The 21467-nt window shown below is 35.4% G+C and overlaps 1 non-coding gene across 1 annotated transcript; it reads left to right on the top strand.

The window, feature by feature from the left end:
- The first annotated feature begins 7268 nt into the window (after positions 1–7268).
- On the top strand, positions 7269–7375 carry LOC131161083 (small nucleolar RNA R71). Its single transcript, XR_009138244.1, has one exon. It is a non-coding gene; the product is annotated as a small nucleolar RNA R71 (small nucleolar RNA).
- The last annotated feature ends 14092 nt before the right edge of the window (positions 7376–21467 follow it).

The raw sequence follows: 21467 nt of genomic DNA, 5'->3' as shown, positions 1-21467 counted from the left end.
AAGAGTCACATCTATTAGCCGTTAAAAGTATACTTAGATGTCTTATTGGAACTATTGAACTTGGATTATGGTATCCTAAGTACACTTCTCTTAAGATTATCAGTTATTCTGATGCTGACTTTGCCGGTAGCAAAGTAGATAGAAAAAGCACTAACGACACTTGTCATTTTTTAGGACAATCCTTAGTTTCTTGGTTTTCCAAGAAACAAAATTCAGTTGCATTGTCCACAGCTGAGAATGAATACATAGCGGCTGGAAGCTATTGTGCTCAAATGCTACATATAAAGCAACAACTAATGGACTATGGATTGTACTATGAATCAGTTCCTATAAAGTGTGACAATACAAGTGTAATAAATATCTTAAAGAACCCCATATCACATTCACGAACTAAGAACATAGAAATTACACATCATTTTCTACGTGACCATGTGCAAAAGGGGGATGTGGAGTTTGTTTGCACAGATGAATAATGGGTAGATATATTCACAAAATCACTTTCGGATGATAAGTTTATCCAAATTAGACGTGAATTAGGCCTAATGCACAGTAGAGAAGTTGCCTAGAGATATATTAGAATACATAACTGAGGGGGAGAACCTTAATTTAATATTAAGTAATGGCTATTGCATGTTAAATATTTTATGAATCTATGATACATGTTGATGCGCACATGATTTTTAAACTTTAATGAACTGAATTGCTTGCCTATATTAATGTCGATTGAAATGTTGTTGTATGTTAAACATGAAATTTTGATTTCACAAAACAACTATATCTTTAGAAAGGGGGAGCGATAAATTGTTTAACACAGGGGGAGAGATAAATTTTTTAACAAAGGGGAGAAATATTTAACCTTGTACATTTTGGTAAACCTTTTTTATTAATATCAAAAGGGGGAGAGAATATTTATTAGAGCAAAATTTTCTTTGCAATATTTATGGATTACATTGCCATATTATTAGAAAAGGGGAAGAGAATATTTATTTTTATTTGTGTATTTGTCATCATAAAAAAATAGGGAAATTGTTGACTCTATGAGTCTAATCCCGTTTTGATAATGACAAATCACATAGTATCTTAACTGTGCATTGAGATTGGGAACAGGATCACTACCTAGCATGCACGAAAGGTAAGGATGTCATGGAAGCCATAAAGAACTTAAAGCATATACAACATGGCACACTTCATGGAATTAGAAGAGCAAAAGGATGAAAAAGCTTCAAGTTTTTCAAGTGTAATGGGTATTTAGTATTGCTTGTATTTACATATCTCATATGATATAGTTAGGAGCTCAAAATAACAAATAGATGGACCTTAGGATACATGCATTTTATGAAAATTTACATTCACTTATCCTAGGTTGAATCAGGTTGAAAATAAGGCAGCTCGTCGACGAATCCTTGGCCTCGTTGACGAATGCATGAAGGCCACTCTACGACGAGCATTTTGTTCTCATCGACGAGAAAATACCGAGACCTCTAAAATTTTAGACAAGCCACTCGGCGATGAACCCATACTCTCGTCGACGAATGAGTGTAGAACACTCGTTGGCGAACGTGTGCACTTGTCGACGAGTCCATCCGGCAAAACAACGCTCTAGTGTGCAACGGGAAAATTTTTTCTCAACAAAAATATACCTAAATTGATCCAACGATCAAGATGCACCCATCTGCCGGCCATGGATATATATTTCAACCTAAAACCCTTGTTTTTGAAAGAAGATTAGAAAAAAAAAAAAAAAAGAACAAAAAAAGCTAGAAGAGAACAAGAACGAAAGATTTTTGCTATGCTTGAACTTCTTGCCTACGCACTATTGTCTTCAGATTTTTGGGCATTCATTACTCTCACAATCAAAGGTTCTTTCACTCTTATTTTCATAAGCAAGATCGTGTCTTTGAGGTTTGGTAGAAAAAATATTATTTTTGATATATAGATCTTTATTTTCAAAGTGCTTATACTCTCACAATCATATTGTTATATATTTTGAGAGCAAGAATGTGAGTTGTTCATATGTATATATTACTTGAAGATATTTTTAAAGGGTTTATTAAAGCTTAAATCTTTGAAAACATTCAAGTTTATATTTTATTCAAAGATTTTATCTTAGTTTCATTATTGTAAAATTGATTTGATTTAGATCTTTGGAGCAAAACTGTTTTACATATATTTTTATAAAGATCATATAGTTGGATTAGATCTTTGGAACATATTTGTTATACATCTTTTCTTATATAAAGATCATTCAGTTGTTATTACTAAATATTTCATCAAACATAGCACATACATTCAACTGAGCTTCGAGTTATATCATTTGAGTATGTATTAAGATTTCAATTGTACTCATTAGCTTTTTGTGAAGCATTCGAGTTTGCAAAAAATTGTAATCATATTATTGTATTGACGGTTCAGGTTATGAACCGAAGTGAGGAGGAAGTTATGCTTCTTGTAAGGAGCGGACTGTAACAGGAAGCTCCGTCCCAGTTAAAGGAGTGAGATTAGTGGAATCCTTAAGTGGGTTGCTCAAGGTGAGGACGTAGGCCAGGTTGGCTGAACCTTGTAAAAGCTGTGTTTGCATCTCTCTTTCCCTTAACTCTTTTAATTTTCACTTGCACTTAATTATATGGGGGTTGTGTATATGTTACCTGTTTAGTACACTAGTAAAGTAATTGGGTAAGATTGATTGATTAAAAAAATCACACGTTAAAATTGATAAGTTGAGAAATACTGAATTGTTTGTCATCTAAGTTGTACGTGTATGGTTGTAAAGTGTTCAAAATTAGAACTTGAGTGACACAAATTTTAAAATACTCAATTCACCCCCCCCCCCTCTTAGGATTACACCTAAATTAACACACCGACACTGCACCTCAACAATGCTGGCACTCTATAGCTCAACAATACTTGCACCATCTTTACAGCTTAACAATACTGGCATTGTTTCCACTAAAGCTCAACAATCTCCCACTTAAAGACGGAGAGACCATCTCAACCAGTATATAGGTAAAAGATGTGCTCAAATCTGTCTTCAAGCATGAAGACCAACTAAAGTTGAGCACAACTTCAGCTTCTCTGTAGTGACCATCTTTGCCTACATGTCTGCTGGATACCTACTATATTGGATTTTTTCAAGTCCCAACACTACGTTCTCTAATAGAGATCTGACGAAGTGTTAACGAAATCCAATATGTTTGGTTTTGGAATGAAATGCAAAGTTCTTTACTAGATGTATCGCACTCTAACTATCGCTGTGCAAAACATTCCTCACTTGTTTTATTCCAAGCTTAGTCAACAAATCTTGAAACCAAATAATCTCTTTGTTGGTTTTTGTCACTGCGATGTACTCAACTTTTGTAGTGGATAGGGCGACAATATTTTGTATATGACATCCAACTAACAGTTGTTGTGCCAACAGTGAACACATATCTGGTGGTGCTTCTACGGTGATCAAATTCACCAGCAAAATCGACATCAATATACCCTTGAATTTTCTAGTCTCCTTTGCCGAAACATAGGCACTTATCAATAGTGCCACATAGGTACCTCAAGATCCACTTCACTGCTTCCCAGTGAGTCTTCCCTGGATTTGACATGAACCTGTTGACAACTCCCACTTCTTGGCCAATGTCTGGTCTGGTAGAAACCATGGCGTACATGAGACTTCCAATGGCTAAGGCGTAAGGTGCCTTAGCCATGAAGTTCTTCTCTTCATCTGTCTGGGGAGCTTGATCCTTGGAGAGGCGAAAGTGACCGGCCAATGGTGTATTTACCACTTTGGCGTGGCTTGACTCACTCTAAAAATGAGCAGCACAAAGGCTATCCCAAGTATAAGAGTTCTGTAATGTAATAATTAGCCCAAGGGCTAAATCGTCTCCTCAAGGAATGCAGTTTAATTTCAAACTCGTGTAAAAAATTTTACTAAACATGGTTCAAATTTAGTTTCTAGGATCTTTGAGATATTGTGATGAAATTGAAACAACGCAAGATCTAAACTATAAACCTAACACGCAAGAAATTAAAGAAAAGAAAAGGGAAACAAACACAATAAGATAGACGATAACAAATTTAAATGCAAAACACAATCCTACGTTTAACCATTCAGACAGGAAATAAATCCTACGTTTGAACTTTTACACAAAAGCCTTAAAGCGATAACTTTATTACGTAATTGAAGCATACAACCGTAAAAACCTCAATAAAACAATAACTCAAACAAAACAAAACTTTAACACAATCAAGAATGTAACAAAAAGCAAATCAAAAACTGAACTTTAATAATAATCAAAAAGAAGTTTAAAATTCCAAGACTTCAATTAAAACACAACACAAATAAGCAATATTAATTTTACAATTATTTAAAGGAGAAAAGAGAATGAGTGAGAGAGAAAGAGAGAGAGATTAACTGAATACTCAATGCAAGAATTAACTCAAATTAAATATTTAAAGATGTATTTAAATGACCATGAAAATAAATAACAAGTACGTAAAACAACTAATTAAACAAGGAGAGAGAGAGAGAGAGAGAGAGAGAGAGAGAATGAGAAAGAGAGTTGTCGTAGATGGTGGAGAGTTGCAGCAGCTACAATTTGTCTTTATGCATGTGGCGCAGGTTCCCAAGGCCAGAAGACCCTCTGTGGCTGCTCCTCTCCAAGAAAAAGAAGACCCCACTAAAGCTACTTAAAAAAAAAAAAAACCCTAAAAATTACTTTAGTGCCTTACACCCAGTCTCCCCAACGCTGCCTCACAAAGAGACCCCAGCGCCTAGCCTTTGTCCTCCCATGTGTATGCTTCATGGTTGGGTCACATCAAGCCCTCCTTTTAGCATTCGGTTCTTCTGTTTGAAGCCCAACACCCCACACAACCCAGCGTATGGCTTCTTGTTCACAGCTCTAGCCCAGCTCTCACGGTAATGTACACATGGGCCATCAATTTCATGCAAGCTTCACACGACAGCCCATGCATGCTCACCCGTCCACACGTCACGGCCAAGTCAAATTCAGCCCCAGCGTTGTTAGCAGCCTACAAGCCTGGCGTCCTTCAATTTTCAGTGTTCAAGCTCGCTTTGACGCGGACACGAGTTCGTTCACACGGCCAAGTACATTTAATTTCAGATTTAATATCTAGAATTTTTCCTATAATGATAAAATACAAAAATCTGTAAATTATTGAATAAAAAACCAAATAATATAAATTGAGTGCAATGTTAAAGTATTGAATATAATCAGGCATTTTAATTAAAATTATAATCTTTAATGTATGACTTTTAAATGCCTAATTACGCAACTTTGAGGCGTAATCACACCCCTCCAACTAACATTCTGCTAGTCCTCACAAATAAAAATCTAAGAAAACTATCAAATCCTATCTACCTCCTCTTTCGCGAGAAACACGATTGCATTTATCAAATGCAACAAGATTTTAAACTCGTAGGTCAATCCTACTGGACGAGTTGTAGTCTTGTGAGGGTTTCCAAGGCGACACCCACAATTACCATTCCCAATGAATATTAAATGAATGCACATGCAATACAAATATACCATTTCACAAACAGAAATATCACCAGAGTACTCACAAGCTCATTCATTCATAATTCTGCTATAGATGCAACTCCGAAGCAAGTTACTCATACAAGTTTCATCATTATATAGTTATTAAGAATAGTATACTCACATATAGTTAACCAGCAATTACAATTCAAAATTAATGCAGTCGTATAAATTCGAGTATGAATAGGTTAAAGCTCGAGGCATGTGTAATGTGTATAACTCGTTACACTCAAGATATCCATGGACACCTACAAAACGGTCGTCTTGACTCAACCTCACTGATATACCCTAAAAAACACTTAAAAAGGATGGGCTCACTCGTCATATGTGAGGAGGAGTGTCATGATCAAACATCCCACATATTGCAAGGAAGAAATGCTAAATGTATGGAGTGGACTAGTCTGAAAAGGATCCAGCCTATTTGTAAGATGTCAAATCCTTCACCCTAGCATCTTTTCACCGTCATATCCAACCAAGACCACCTTAAATCAACTTATTCACAAATCAGGCATTAATACGTCTGAGGAATTAGCGGCTAAAGAGTCTTCGTATATGTAGAACATGTGTCGTGGCCTGATTTTTAGTTATAATTATGTGGAGCAGGAATTAATCTTTCATCCTATTCAGGTGCAATTCTATTTCTTTTTTTCTTTTTTCTGCTCATTCTTCAATTTATTTATTTTCATGGTTAATTAGGACAATCATTACACTTCTTTTATTGTCTTCATACCACCCATGTGAATTGAGCTTGAACAGGATTCCATGAAATAAGTCTATTTATAGGGATGGCTCAGCCTTCACATCTTAAGTAGGCTACAAGACCTAGGTTTTTATCTCCACTCTAAATGTCACCTCTAGACTAACAAGTCAAAAATCGAGACTAGTGTACAAAGAGTATCCAGAAAAAGGGAAAGTTGAGTTTCATGAACTCTAAGTTGACGTCAAAAACTCAAAAGAACAATAAATGGCTCAATAGTACCTCACCGGAATAGTTGCCACGGGTGCTCACAAGAAATCCTAAGTGCTACAAGTCACGTGAACGTGTATTTTCAACCTCATAAGATACCATGTAAATACATGAGTTTATATAGTCATATTAACACGAATGAACTATTAGTCAACCTGCATAGAGTTACAATTTTTAGATTAGCCATAAAAAGAAACTACACATAAATAACCCACTACACTATCAGGGAGCATACAGAATCATGTTGATGGGCCTAAGTGTGTAACTCTTAGGTTATATGCAAATATGTAAAGGATATAAGTCAGTGTTAATCATGACCTAATCATTCATATTCAACATTCTCTTTGTTTTTTGTTTTGTTTTTGTATTTTTTTTATGCATAAGGATATCATCAAATGGAAACACACAATGTCATATACATTGTCCTCAATGTGAAAGCATAAGGGAGACAGGAGAGATGATAAGGAAGGAAGTAGATACATACTTGGGAAGAGAAGTAAGGGAAAAGAAAAACTGAAACAAAGGGAAAAGGTACCTAAAAATAAACTAAAAATAAAATAAAACGAAAATAAAGGGAAGAAAAACATCACAATATAGAAATCCATTGTTGGGCACTTTCAGCTAAGTAATCAAAGAATGACAGTGCCTGATCCAGTTTCTTACTGAAGAATTCTCCATTGCACATAGTCTGAACAAACTGTTTGCATTCAAAAGTAAAAACTATATAGAAACAATTAGGCAACCTTGAAGATTCAAACCCGTGATGTGGATAGATATTTATCATATCCTTGAACCTCTCCCAACAAGCCTAGAAAGTCTCGTTACCCTTCTACATAAATTGATTGATCTGCTCTTCGAGGAACTGAGTTCTCTGAAAAGGAAAGAGTTTGTGTGAGAACTCACGCTACATATCAGTCCAACTAGTAATAGAGTTAGGTCTTAAAGAGTTAAACCATATCTTCGCCTTATCCTTCAAAGAAAAAGGAAATAAACGGAGTTTGATATACTCATCAATTCCAACCCTATTAATGAAAGTCGTATAGACCAGCTCAAAATCCGTCAAGTGCTGGTAAGGACTCTCAGAATCCATCTCATGGAACTGAGGTATCACTGACAACACCCCAGGCTTAATTATGAAATTCGGTGCATCATGTGGTAAAGCAATGCAAGAAGGTGTGGTAGTGCATGTAGGTTACAAAAAATCCATAAGAGTGAGTGGTGCAGATGCAGCCATATTTTCCTCAAAACTTTTTTTTTTTTCATTGAAAAAATCAAAATAATAGGAAAAACACTAGTTTAAAACTAGATCTGACATTCCTCGGGAATGGCGCCAAAAACTTGACTCACTCTAAAAATGAGCAGCACAAAGGCTATCCCAATTATAAGAGTTATGTCATGTAATAATTAGCCTAAGGGTCAGATCGTCTCCTCAGGGAATGCAGTTTAATTTCAAACTCATGCAAAAAAGTTTACTGAACATGGTTCAGATTCGATTTTTGGGATTTTTGAGATATTGGGATGAAATTGAAACGATGCAAGATCTAAACTATAAACCTAACACGCACAAAATTAACGACAAGAAATGGGAAACGGGCACAATACGATAGACAATAAGAAATTTAAATGCAAAACACAATCCTATGTTTAACCAATCAGACAGGAAATAAATCCTACATTTGAACTTTTAGACAAAAGCCTAAAAGCGATATTATTATGTAACTGAAGTATACAACCATAAAAACCTCAATCAAACACTAACTCAAAAAAAAACAAAACTTTAACAAAATCAAGAACGTAACAAAAAAGTAAACCAAAAACTGAACTTTAATAATAACCAAACAGAAATTTAAAATTCCAAGACTTTAATTAAAACACAACCCAAATAAGCAATATTAACTTAAATAATTATTTAAAGGAGAAGAGAGAATGAAAGAGAGAGATAGAGAAGAGAAGGAGAAAGAGAAAGAAAGATTAACCTAATACTCAATGCAAGAATTAACTCAAATTAAATATTTAAAGATGTATTTAAATGACCATGAAAATAAATAACAAGTAAGTAAAACAACTAACCCCCAGGGGGTAGCTCAGTTGGCAAGGCGGGCTTTAGGATTTCCTTTCACGAGGTGAGCCATTCAGTGCATCCTGGGTTCGATTCCTGCGGCGGGCTCCTAAAATTTACCCTCTCCGTGGGCTATGGGGTCGGTTGGCACGGGCACGGGATTAGTCGCGGACCGTAAAAACGGACGTGGACACCCGGAGCGTATAAAAAAAAAGGTAATTAAAACAACTAATTAAACAAGGAGAGAGAGAGAGAGAGAGAGAGAGAGAGAGAGAGAGAGAGAGAGAGAAAGAGAAAGAGAGAGAGGAGAGAGAGAGAGAGAGAGAAGAGAGAGAGAGAGAGAGAAGGAGAACGAGAGTAGCTGTAGATGTTGGAGAGTTGCATCAACTTCAATTTTTCCTTGTGTGTGTGGCGTACGTTCCCAAGGCCAGAAGACCCTCTATGGTTGCTCCTCTCCAAGAAAAAGAAGACCCTATTAAAGCTACCTTTAAAGAAAAGAAAACCTTAAAAATTACTTTAAGTGCCTTACACCCATCCTCCTTTTAAAGTTTCCCTATGGCTGCCTTACAAAGAGACTGCAGTGCTTGGCCTTTGTCCTCCCATGTGCATGCTTCATGGTTGGGTCACATCAAGCCATCCTTTTAGCATTTGGCCCTTCTGTTTGAAGCCCAACACCCCACACAACCCAGCGCATGGCTTCTTGTTCACGGCTCCAGCCCAGCTCTCACAGTAATGTACATATGGGCCATCAATTTCATGCAAGCTTCACACAACAGCTCATGCATGCTCACCCGTCCACACATCACGGCCACATCAAATTCAACTCTAGCATTGTTGGCAGCCCACGGGCCCAGCGTCCTTCAATTTCCAGCATTCAAGCCCACTTTGATGCAAACACGTGTTTGTTCACACGACCACATACATTTAATTTTGGATTTAATATTAAGAATTTTTCCTGCAATAATAAAATACAAAAATCCATAAATTATTGAATAAAAAAATAAATAATATAAATTGAGCACAATGTTAAAATATTGAACATAATTAGGCATTTTAATTAAAATTATAATCTTTAATGCATGATTTTTAAATGTCTAATTACACAACTTTGATGCGTAATCACTGCTCATGTTGAATCTTTGTAAAACACGACTAATATACTTTGACTGAGATAACTGCAATGTTCCCTATTGCTTATCTCTAGATATCTGCATCCCAAGTATCTGCTTGAACCCAAGTCCTTGATGTCAAACTTCTCTGACAATTCCTGCTTCAATTTTCTGATCTCTTCTATATCTAGTCATGCGACTAGAATGTCATTAACATATAGCAATAGAATGATATAGGTAGACTGATACTTCTTGAAGTTGCAACATTGGTCGCCATTGCACTTCTGAAAATCTTTTCTGTGCATAAAGCCATCAATTTTTTTGGTACCATTTCCTAGGAACTTGTTTGAGACCGTACAAGCTCTTTTTTAATCTGTATACCAGATTCTCTTTACCTTTCACTGAGAATCCTTCTGGCTGGTGCATGTAAATCTCCTCATCTAGATCATCATGAAGAAATGCCATCTTCACATCCAACTGCTTGAGATGTAGGCCCTCCGAGGCAACAATGCTCAAGGCTAATTTGATGGTTGTTAGCTTTATAACTGGTGCAAAGATGTCAGTGTAGTCGATTTCTTCCTTCTACTCGTAGCCTTTGACTACCAACTGGGTCTTGTACCTCCTGGAGCCATCATGCTCCTCTTTGATCCTGTACACCCACTTGTTGTGAATAGCCTTCTTACCTTTGGGCAACTTAGTTAATTCCCACGTTTTGTTGGAGGTAAGAGACTTCATCTTGTCCTTCATCACAAACTCTCACTCGTATGAATCTCCCACCTGACATGCTTTATTATAGCATTCGGGCTCTACTTTATCTGTAAGAATTAAATAATCTACATACTTTTTATTTGGTACAAGGGATCGAGAAGATCTCCTAAGCTCTGGAGCTGGAGTAGGAAGTGGTGGTGCGACGATTTACTCCATAGGTTCCTCTGCCTAAGGATTCTCAGTATTTTGCTGTTGTGTCTCCTCCGCCTAAGGATTCTTGGTGTTTGCTGTTGTGTCCCAACACCTTATAGGACATCATCCAATTCTACATAGGTTGTTTCATTCTAAACTGGTTCTGTAGATTTTGTTGTGTGTCTGTCATTGTACATCACTTTTTCATTGAAGATCATGTCTCTGTGTCTAATTACCTTCTTATTTTCATCATCCAAAACGCGATAACCATACTCATCTTCACCATAGCAGAGTTGGATCAAGCTTGTTTCTAACATGATCACTAATATGCACATATGCAACACAACTGAAAACTTTTAAATGTGAAAGTCTCACCTCTTTTTTGCTCCATACTTCTTCTGGTAGTCTGTGGTCCAATAGTAGTGATGGACTCATGTTGATCAGGTATGCTGTTGTGTTGACTGCCTCTGCCCAGAACTACTTTGGTAGGCCTGATTGCATACGCATATTTATGGCTCTTTCGATTAACGATCGGTTCATCCGCTCGGCTACGCCGTTGTGCTGGGGTGTACCTGGTGTTGACTTTTTGAGTCTGATCCCTATTTTGATGCTGACAAAGCACACATTTCTTATGTGTGTATTTAGCATTTGAACAGGTCCATTAATTTAATACACACACATAAGGAAATGGCGATGGAAGCTTGCAGGACTTAAAACTTATACGATCTAGCGCATTTCATGAAGTTAGAAAAGCAAAAAGAAGAAGAAGACTTTTATTTCTTATTGTAATTGCATTTAACTTTATTATTTGGTCTGTAATAATGCATACATCTTGCATGATATGATTTGAATGCTCATACAGAACCGCATACTGACCGTAGGGAACCAAAGACCATAAACAGACCTTATGACATTGAATTTTTCATTGAAAACCTTTTTCATAAAAATTAACATCATACAAAAGTTTTAAAATGTCCTTAGGGTTTAAATTGGGGCAAAAACAGGTCTTTGGTCGACCGATGTTAGATTTTTAGGCTTAATTAAACGCCTCGGGCGACCGACCGATTTATATGTTTGGCCGAATCTCGATAACAAATCTTGTCTCGCTTTCTCCCTATCTCTTTTATATTTATGCACTTAAATTTCCGCATGTGTATGCTTTCATTTATAGTTATAATTATTTTCATGCACACCTCTATTTCAAACGAGATATGTTCTATGTGTATGTTTGCATTTATTGCTTTATTAATTTATATACACGTTTGTATTATGAATGAGACATGAACTGTGGTGAATAAGTGTAAATGTTTAAATTAGCCGAAATATTTTTGAAAACCAATTCACCCTTCCTCTTGGGATCACACCAATTCCAATAATTGGTATTGTTGCGACGTTCCCAAACGCGAACTTGACAAAAATGTGTTATTTTAAAAGGTGATAGCCTCGGCACCCCCAGTGGAGTCGCAAAGCTGTCGCGACATTCCTAAATGTGAACTTGGGATGACTCAACAATGAAATGATGAAAATGAAGTGTGGATTTTGAAAAATGTGATTTTCGTAGAAAGTAAAGTGTGATGGAGTCACCACTAATCTTTTGAAGTGTGGTTGGAACACAAGATTACTATCCAATTAAGGGTAGAATCGGTCTACATTATCAGAGTCGGGTTCGGGAGTTCAGTTACGCGAGGGGCAGGTATCAGCACCCTCTATGCGTCCGTTCTTACGAACTGTACCTAATAGTCTTCGGTCGACTGACGTTGGGTTTTTAGGCCTAATTAAATGCCTCGGGTGACAGATCGATTTATATGTTATTGCCCTCGGTCAACCGAACACACTGTTGATCGAAAAGTCAAATAGTTGACTGAAACCTTAGGTGACCGAACAAAAAATGAACGTAGCTTCCACGATCAATCGAACCCTGGTTATTGACTTTTCCACTGTCTTCGGCCTTCTGAACTTATAGTTCAAAATCATCCTGGGTGATCGAATTGTGAGGCATGGCAAACTGAACCAATGAACCAGACGCCCAAACCTATGAAGGTTTGGGAAATCGCCTTGACTTCAGCCAACTGGACTCACCCACAGTCACCCGAACCCAATACAGGCTTTGTGTCTGTTCGAGCGACCGACCCTAAGGATTGGGCGATCGAACCTCTCGGGTTGGGTTACTTTTTCAGCCTTAAACACGCTTATCTTTTAATTAAATATTTTTAAAAATACCGAATGTGTCCCTAACGGTCATATTTTTTTTATTAAAAAAGTATAAATACCCCTTCATTTTCTTAGATTAGCAACTTTGATTAACAAATATTTTCTCTCAAATTTTTCACTTAATCTAAGTTGCCCCACCCACATTCTTATTTCAAAAATCACTTTGGGGTTAAATTTTTACACTCTCCAACCCTCTTTATTATTCTTTGGAAAATCTTTTGAAATAGAGCATCTTTATTTTAGGACATTTATTTTTGCATCCATGATTTCATAGAAAAAGTTTTATGTTGCAAAAACTATTTGAAAAACCAAAACCCAAGGTTCTTCTACTTCTCATTGAAAATATTTATGGAGAAATATTTTATAGGGTTTAAATATTTGAGCATTTTATCATATACATTATTTTTCAAAGATTGAAAATGTTATTTGATAGCACCCTTACTCTATTGAGCATAATGCATATCATTAGAGAGTGCATGAATTGAGCTTTAAAGTGTACATATTTTCTTGTATTTTTAGAAGCACTATCTTGTACAAAAATATTTTTAATGTACCAGTTGGGTTCAGTCCGTTAATTGAATAAGGAAGTCTCAGCCCCATAAGTGAGATCAGTTCGGTTTAGTCCGAAAATTGAACTGGGGAGTCTTTGCCTTGTAAAGGAGACAAGTTGGGCTCAGCCTTATAATTGAGCTGGGGTTTACCTCGCCCCTTAATTAGAGATTGTAACGACTTCTGTTGTGACTCGAAGAATAATGGTATTTAAATAATAAAGAGGGAAAGAATTGGAAACAAAAACAGAAGGAGGCAGTGGCTTCGTCGACGACATTGCACTTTAGATGTAATAACTCGGAAAAATTAGAAGGGTCCTCGTTGACGAACACAAGGGATTCATCGACGAGGATATAAGAGGAGCTCATCAACGAGGTCAGGTTTCGTCGACGAGAAAATACCGAAAGAGTTTTTTGGGCAGTCTGAAATTCATCAACGAAATTTCTTAAGGACTTGTCGATGAGATGACGTGTCTTATCGACGAATCCAGCTCTATAAATTACTAAAACTCGTATTTTTGCAGAATATCAGCGCAAATCTTTCCTTTCTCTCTATAAAACGCACCCCTTTCCTTCTCTCTTCGATCCTGGCCCCGTCTCTCGCCGGATCGATGATCTGAAACCACCACGACGCTTCTGGCAAAGTTCTCTACAAGTCTGCCGAAGCGGATCATCAGTGGAAGAGGTTTGAAATTCGTTCCAAATTCAGGATAAGGTGTTTTATTTAAAATCTATTTTCCCTGCAGTTATACGAAATGTTATATGTAGTAAAATACTGATATTTTGTTTTGGGGGATGTCATTTTCAGGGTGTTGAGTGAAGAACCCTGCAGGTATAGGGCTATAGTACAGTAGGGACTTTTTAGAGATAAGGTAGGAAAATATGCTATGCTAGGAAATTTGAATATGTTAATAGAAATTTTACCAACATGTATATATACCAGTTATGATATAGTTTTTCAGAATTTGTGTTCTAAAGTATGTGTGGCCTGAATAGATAATATTTGATGTAGAACTTTATACAGTTTTTCCAATATATAAAGTTATACAAAACATACAGATATAGCCAGATATTCACAGAGATTATACAGACAGATATACATACATATACAACTTTTATTCAAATAGTTTCACAAAACAGATATATATATATATATATATATACATATATATGTATACAGATGTTTACTCAGATCAATATGTTATAGTTTTATACAGATCAGTATATTACAGATGTTTATCCAGAATAGTATATTACAGTTTTACTCAGATTAGCATATATAGCATTTACAGTATGCCATGTTTCCTATTACCATAACATTCAGAATATATAGACAGAGTATATGGATATGTATTTCATAGACAGATATATAGAGATAGCATCAAGATGCTACAAATACAGAATATAGAGATTACAGAATTTACAGTACAGAAAGATAGCGTTATGGTAATTTTGGAAACATGATGAAAACAGTAAAAGAGTATATATATAGTATCAAATCCCTGAGGAATGATTACAGACAGAAACAAATGAAGAATACAGAGCATGGTACCGTTGCTATATACAAATAAAGTGCAACCACATATCTCAGATAGTGTGTGGATACTGTCAAACTGTGCTCGGAGAGGATGCAGCTCCCCAGTTCACTGGGTTGAGGGGGCCAATTTGATGAGGTATCCGCCAATCCCGCGCCTATAAGAGTATGCAGTTTGGCCAGACTGAGATAGTGTAGAGTATGATGACTTACCTGGAGGGCTGACCAAAGTTAAGTACCGCCTACAGGCTGCACAACCCTATCATAAAGGGTCAAATCATGACATGTAGAGTTCCAGGGATAAAGCACAGTTATATATATGTATACAATTTTACAGCTTTGTTGTATACAGTATGATATTAGTAGTACGAATGATAGAAAGTTCAAATGATACATATATTTTAAGCTACTATACATGTGATATATGTATTTTTACAGATTTACCAGATCATGCAGTTTTACATACTATTATTATAGTTTTACAACTCGGTCGCCACACACTAGTAATAGCATATTTCCACTTACTGAGTGTCATCTCACCCTATTATTTTACCATTTTTCAGGTGAGCCAACTAAGCGAGCAGATCGGGCTCGCAGATAGAGTGATTTCTTGATAGCCCTGGTTTTAGGGTGAGTTTGTGACTGAGTTTTGTATTTTTGGGATAGGTGATACTGGAGGGAGTTGTTTTATATGACTATGGTCTGAATGTATTGAACTCTAGTATTGTATAGTATGCATGGATGTATGGTTTATGTTTCCGCTGCGTAGGTATGAGTATTGTATACAGGATTACCCCGGTGCCTGCTAAGGCCGAGTTTCATAGCAGAGGGTATCAGAATAGTTAATATATATATATATATATATATATATAATATGAAAAAGAAATGATATAAATTTTGAGGTCGTTACATCTGCTCTACCCATTTAAGTGAGCAGGGTTAGTGGAATCCTTGGGGGGTATGCCCAAGGTGGGGATATAGGCTGGTTCGGCCGAACCTCGATAACAAATCTTATGTCACTCTCTCTCTATCTCATTTATATTTATGCACTTAAATTTTTGCATGTGCATGCTTTCATTTATAGTTATAATTATTTGCATGCACACCTCTATTTCAAACGAGATATGTTCTACATGTATGTTTGCATTTATCGCTTTATTAATTTACAAACACATTTTTATTATGAATGAGAAATGAACTGTGGTGAATCGGTGTAAATGTTTAAATTAGGCGTAATATTTTTAAAACCCAATTCACCCCTCTTTTGGGATCACATCAATTCCAACATCTGACACAATTCTTTCCATCCTGATGCCATGCTCATAGCAGAATTTCTTGAACCTAGTGTCTTCATACTCACAACTGTTGTCGGTTCTTAGCTTCTTGATTTTTAAATCAGTTTCATTTTCAACCATTGCTTTCCATTTCTTGAAAGCATTAAAGACATCAGATTTATATTTTAGAAAGTAAACTCATACCTTCTGAGAATGATCATCGATAAATGTCACGAAGTAATTCCTTCCGCCTTTGGATGAGATGGTCATCGGTCCCCATACATCTAAATGGACTAATTCAAGTCTCTCTTTCTTTGGGGTATAAGTATATGTCTGGAAACAAACCCTCTTATGTTTTTCGAGTGTGCATTCCTCACATATGTCAATCTCTACTAACCATAGATGACTTAATTTTCCCTTTAAGTGCATCACCCTAAGTCCCTTCTTGCTCATGTGGCCGAGTCATTGGTGCAAAATATTGATATCGTCATTTTCTTGTAGCAACTGAAATAGACATGCAGATATTAGAGTTCACATAAAGTGTTCCACTTTTCTTCCCTCGTATAATCATCAGTGCACCCTTTAATATCTTCCATTCATCGCCAATGAATGTTGTGGTGTAATCCTCATCTGCCAGTCGTCCAACTACATTCAAGTTTTCTCTCAGGTATGGAATATATCTAACATCCTTCAGCTTCCATATGGACCTATTACAATTCCTTCACCGACTATGTCACAAGGTTGATCATTGCCAATGTATACCTTACCACAGTGTAGAGAGTCGAATAATAATAATAATAATAATAATAATAATAATACTAATAATAATAATAATAATAATAATAATAATTATTATTATTATTATTATTATTATTATTATTGGTCTTACAAGACTTAAAATCTTGTTTTGATGATAACAAATAAGAGGAACTTAACATATTTGGTTAAGTGATGACATTTCAAGACTCAACTATGAGAAAGTAAGGTCAAGTGTTCACAAGGATCCATTGAAGTCTTAAAATCAAAAATATGATCAAAATAAGCTTAAAGGCATGGATTCCAAATGATCTATTAAAGCTTAAAGATTATGAGAGCATAGATATTAAAGAGAAAGTTCGAAGTATATTAAAGCTTGAAGACAAGATGGAGCCAAAGCAAGCATGAAGACTCAAGTGTTTAGAATGTCAAAGTCTTAAGAAATTTTTATGTAAGTACTTCATATTTGAATATCTCTTGAAATATGTTGAAGCTCTTTACGATGCAATATAGACTTAGAGGCCAACTTTTGAAAACCTTGGAAAATGATTTCAAAAGTCACATTTGAGTTTTTCAAATAATAGGGGTTTAAAGTCTTAAAAATTAAAATTTTTGTAAAAAAGGACTGTCCAGCCGACTGACCAAGAATGAACTGGGTTTTCTCAGCCGAATGACAATTAAAACCTTTAATTGGACTGTCCAACCGACTAACAAGAATGAACTAGGTTTTCCTAACTGACTGAGAATTAATTCTTGAGATTTTTGGACAGACAGAATGGACTCAGTCGACTAACCCGATACAAAATAGGCCTAGCCGACTATCCAACCAACTAACTTGCCGAGTTTTAAATTTTAAACTTCAACGGAAAATTTTCAAAAATTAGTTTTTCAAATTTAAATGTTGGGGAATATTCCAAGTATCTAGGGCAATAAGGAAACTCACTCTAAAAACTCTATAAATACTCCTTTAATCCAAGGAATTAAACAACCAAGCATACAATCAGCATTCAAGCATTCTAATTGCTAAAGCTCTCTCTTGTTCAAACCTTTGTACAATTGAATTGCTGAAAGTTTCTAAAGAGTTGATCTTTCCTATACTGATTCATACTACTAATCATCATCTAAGAAGGAATCTTGGTGAATTCTATACTTGAGTTTCAATTCTATTTCATTTTGATATTTAAATTTTGAAGTATATAGTGCTGAATTTGTACTAATTTGCTCTTTGAGAGAGTATTCTTGTACGCAACGATTATTCTGTATTCTTGTAGTGTTTTTGACAATTCCAAGTTGTTGGATCGTTAACCAAGCATGGGGTATCGCTAGGAGAGGTGATTACTCTAGCCTATTGAAGGAGTGCCCAAGCATGGGGTATCGCTTGGAGAGGCGTTGTTGTAGCCTAGTGAAGGAGTGTTTGAGTGTGGGGTTCAATTGCAATGGTTTTGTTCTGCCCGAAAAGGAATATGTATAGTGGAATCCTTAGGTGGTTTGCCTAAGGCGAGGACATAGGCTGGGGATATGTAGAACCTCATAAAAACCTTCATCTCCTTCTTTTTCTTTCTCTCTCTTTATTTTGCAGCATACCTATGATTTAAAGTATTGATCATACATAGTTTGGAAATTAAATAAGCTGAAGATTAATTTGTTTTTAGAATATCAGAGACCGAAAGAGAGTACGTTGGTTAATCAATAACTTGCGAAAACCGTAAGGGAGTACGTTGATTGGTTAACACCCAAATACTCTTTAACTGAAAGTATATTTAATGTCTAAGCTTTTGGAAATAATATTGGATTTTATATTGCACATCATATTGAGAAAGCAAAATCATTAATACAAAGTCTTATATTAGCAAGCATATATTCTCAATATTTACTTTAAGTGCTGAAACTTGCAAGCATTAAAATCTACTTTTGAATTAATCTTGATAGTGCTGCAGTGCGTACATTGACTTGTGCTTGGTAAATCAAGCAATTGGTTGTTCAGGTTTTGTTTATGTTGTGTGGTCGTGGATTGAATAAAGAACTAAGTTTTTGTATGATTGCTAAATCAATAAGAAGTCAAGAATTTATTAAAAGAATTAAAAGTGGTTAAGAATTCATAAAAAAATTAATTAAAATTTTAATAACCCAATTCACCCCCCCCCCCTCTTGGGACTACACCTTGGTTTTCAATTGGTATCAGAGCAGGGTTATAACAAATCCTAACAAGTAGTTATATAAAGATCTAGATGGCACATCTAGGAGTAGCTCCCTTTGGAGAGGGTCAATCCTCAACAAGGCCTCCCATCTTTTGTGATTTAAATTATACATTTTGAAAACAAAGGATGAGAATTTATACTCAAATAATGGATTGGAAGGCTTGGAAGGTTGTTACAGATGGAAACCTAATCCCTACCAAGCTTGTAGATGGAAAAGAAGTACCTAAAGATAAAAAAGAGATGAATGATTCAGATCATAAAATGTTGCAAGTAAACTCTATTGTAATAAACGCCCTATATTGTGCACTTGATATTAATGAATTCAATAGAGTTATGACATGTAAAACAGCAAAGGAAATATGGGATAAATTAGAAGTGACTTATGAAGGAACTCTAGATGTTAGAGATAGTAGAATTGACATGCTCACAAGCAAGTATAAGGCTTTCAAAATGAACCCGGATGAAACTATCACTAATACGTACACTAGGTTCACACATATAATAAACTCCCTAAATGCCTTAGGAAAAACATACTCCATTTATGAGATGATCCTGAAAATCCTTAGAGGACTTCCTCCAATATGGGAATCTAAAGCTACAGCAATTACGGAAGGAAGAAATCTCAAAAACACATCCTTAGATGAACTCATAGGATCCCTTCTCACCTATGAGATGGCCATAAATGAAAGGAGTGGAAAAACTAAAGCCCAAGAATCTGTTGCATTTAGAGCATTAAACAAAAACTCTAGTAGTGAAGATGAAAAAGATGAACTAGCCTTCATATCCAAGAAACTTGTAAGAATACTAAGAAGGAAGAATGAATTCAAAAGAAAAATCCAGAACTCAAATCCAGATAAGGAAGAAACTAATAAGAAAGAAAGAAAGAAAGAAAGAACTTCCAACATGCTATAATTGTAAGAGAGTTGGACACCTAAAACTGGATTGTCCAAAACTTAAGAAAGATTCTAAAAAGAAAAAGAAAAAGAAAAAGGCAATAAAGGTCACTACATGGGATAATCTAAGTTCTAGTAGTTCAAATAATGAATCAAGTGACCAAGAGGTTACTTGCTATATGGCATGGGACAATGATGAAGAACAAAGTTCCTCATCCAAATCTTTTAATGAATCATGTAGTGAATCTAGCAATGATGAGAGTATGTCATCTTATGAAGAACTACAAAGTGAATTATTCAAAATTTATAAGATTCTAGTTAGAGTAACAAAACGACATACTTCCTTGAAAAATAAGAATGAAGCTGTGATGAAAGAATTAGAATCTAAAAATCTTGTTGAAAAAGAAAAGGATTTAAAAATCAAGAGATTAGAAAGCAAGAATGAAAAAGTGATGCAAGAATTAGAAGATATAAGATCCCAATCCTCCATTAATAATGAGAAAGATCAATATATTTCTGAACTAGAGAATAAAATCAGCAAAATATCTCAAGACAAAGAAAAATTACAAGAAAAGGCTAAAAACATACTAGACTTAGAAATTGGTGATCTTAAGAAAAAAATTGAAGATCAAGTAAAAATAATTTACAATTTCACAAGAGGAAAAGAAAACTTTGATAGAAGGTATACAAATAATGTCTTTGAATAAAGAAGGCATTGGATACAATGGAGTTAAAAATGTAAAGAAAAAGAACCTCTATATGGGGTACTTTACAAAAGCATCCAAAAACTATGCTAGCACCTCCTCTAATGCCTATACTCACACTATATGCTACCTATGTAAGAAGAAGGGACATATAAAGTTTGAATGTCCACTAAAGAGGAAAGATGTGAAAGTTAAACAAGTTTGGAAAATAAAAGAAACTTCTCTTGTTAAACCATCTGGACCCAAGAAAATATGGGTACCAAGATAAAAGTCTAGTTCATAAATCAAGGACTCCATAGATGTTAGGTATTCCTTTTAGAAATTATGAAAGAAACTTAATCACATCTTCTACAAGGATATTGAACCGGTTGGAATGAAAAGATGAGTTTTAAGAAGCAAACTGGTGCTTATCATATTAAAACTAATGAAAATTGTTGGCCTTAATCAATGAATGAATCATACAAGGCTTAACTTAGAAAATATTAAGATTTGGAAAGCAATATGAATTTTGGGTGTTCATATGATATCAAAAGAAAATAAAATCTGAAACATATTGAGCTTATTACATGAGTACCTTAATATAAGAAGAGTGCTTGGTTTGATGCACAATATAAAGGTTGTGTAAAGAAACAAATTTTAAAAGAAAGTAAAGGTCAGCCGACTAACCATAATCTCAGTCGACTGACTGAACAATACTTTAAAAAGAAAGTAAAGGTCAACCGATTGACCATAAGTCCAGTCGACTGACTAATGGAAACAAGTTTTGAT

Source organism: Malania oleifera, chromosome 7, assembly GCF_029873635.1.
Source record: "Malania oleifera isolate guangnan ecotype guangnan chromosome 7, ASM2987363v1, whole genome shotgun sequence".
NCBI classification, from domain to species: Eukaryota; Viridiplantae; Streptophyta; class Magnoliopsida; order Santalales; family Ximeniaceae; genus Malania; species Malania oleifera.
Note: the sequence above shows the minus strand (reverse complement) of the source record. Positions and strands in the feature narration are given on the sequence as shown.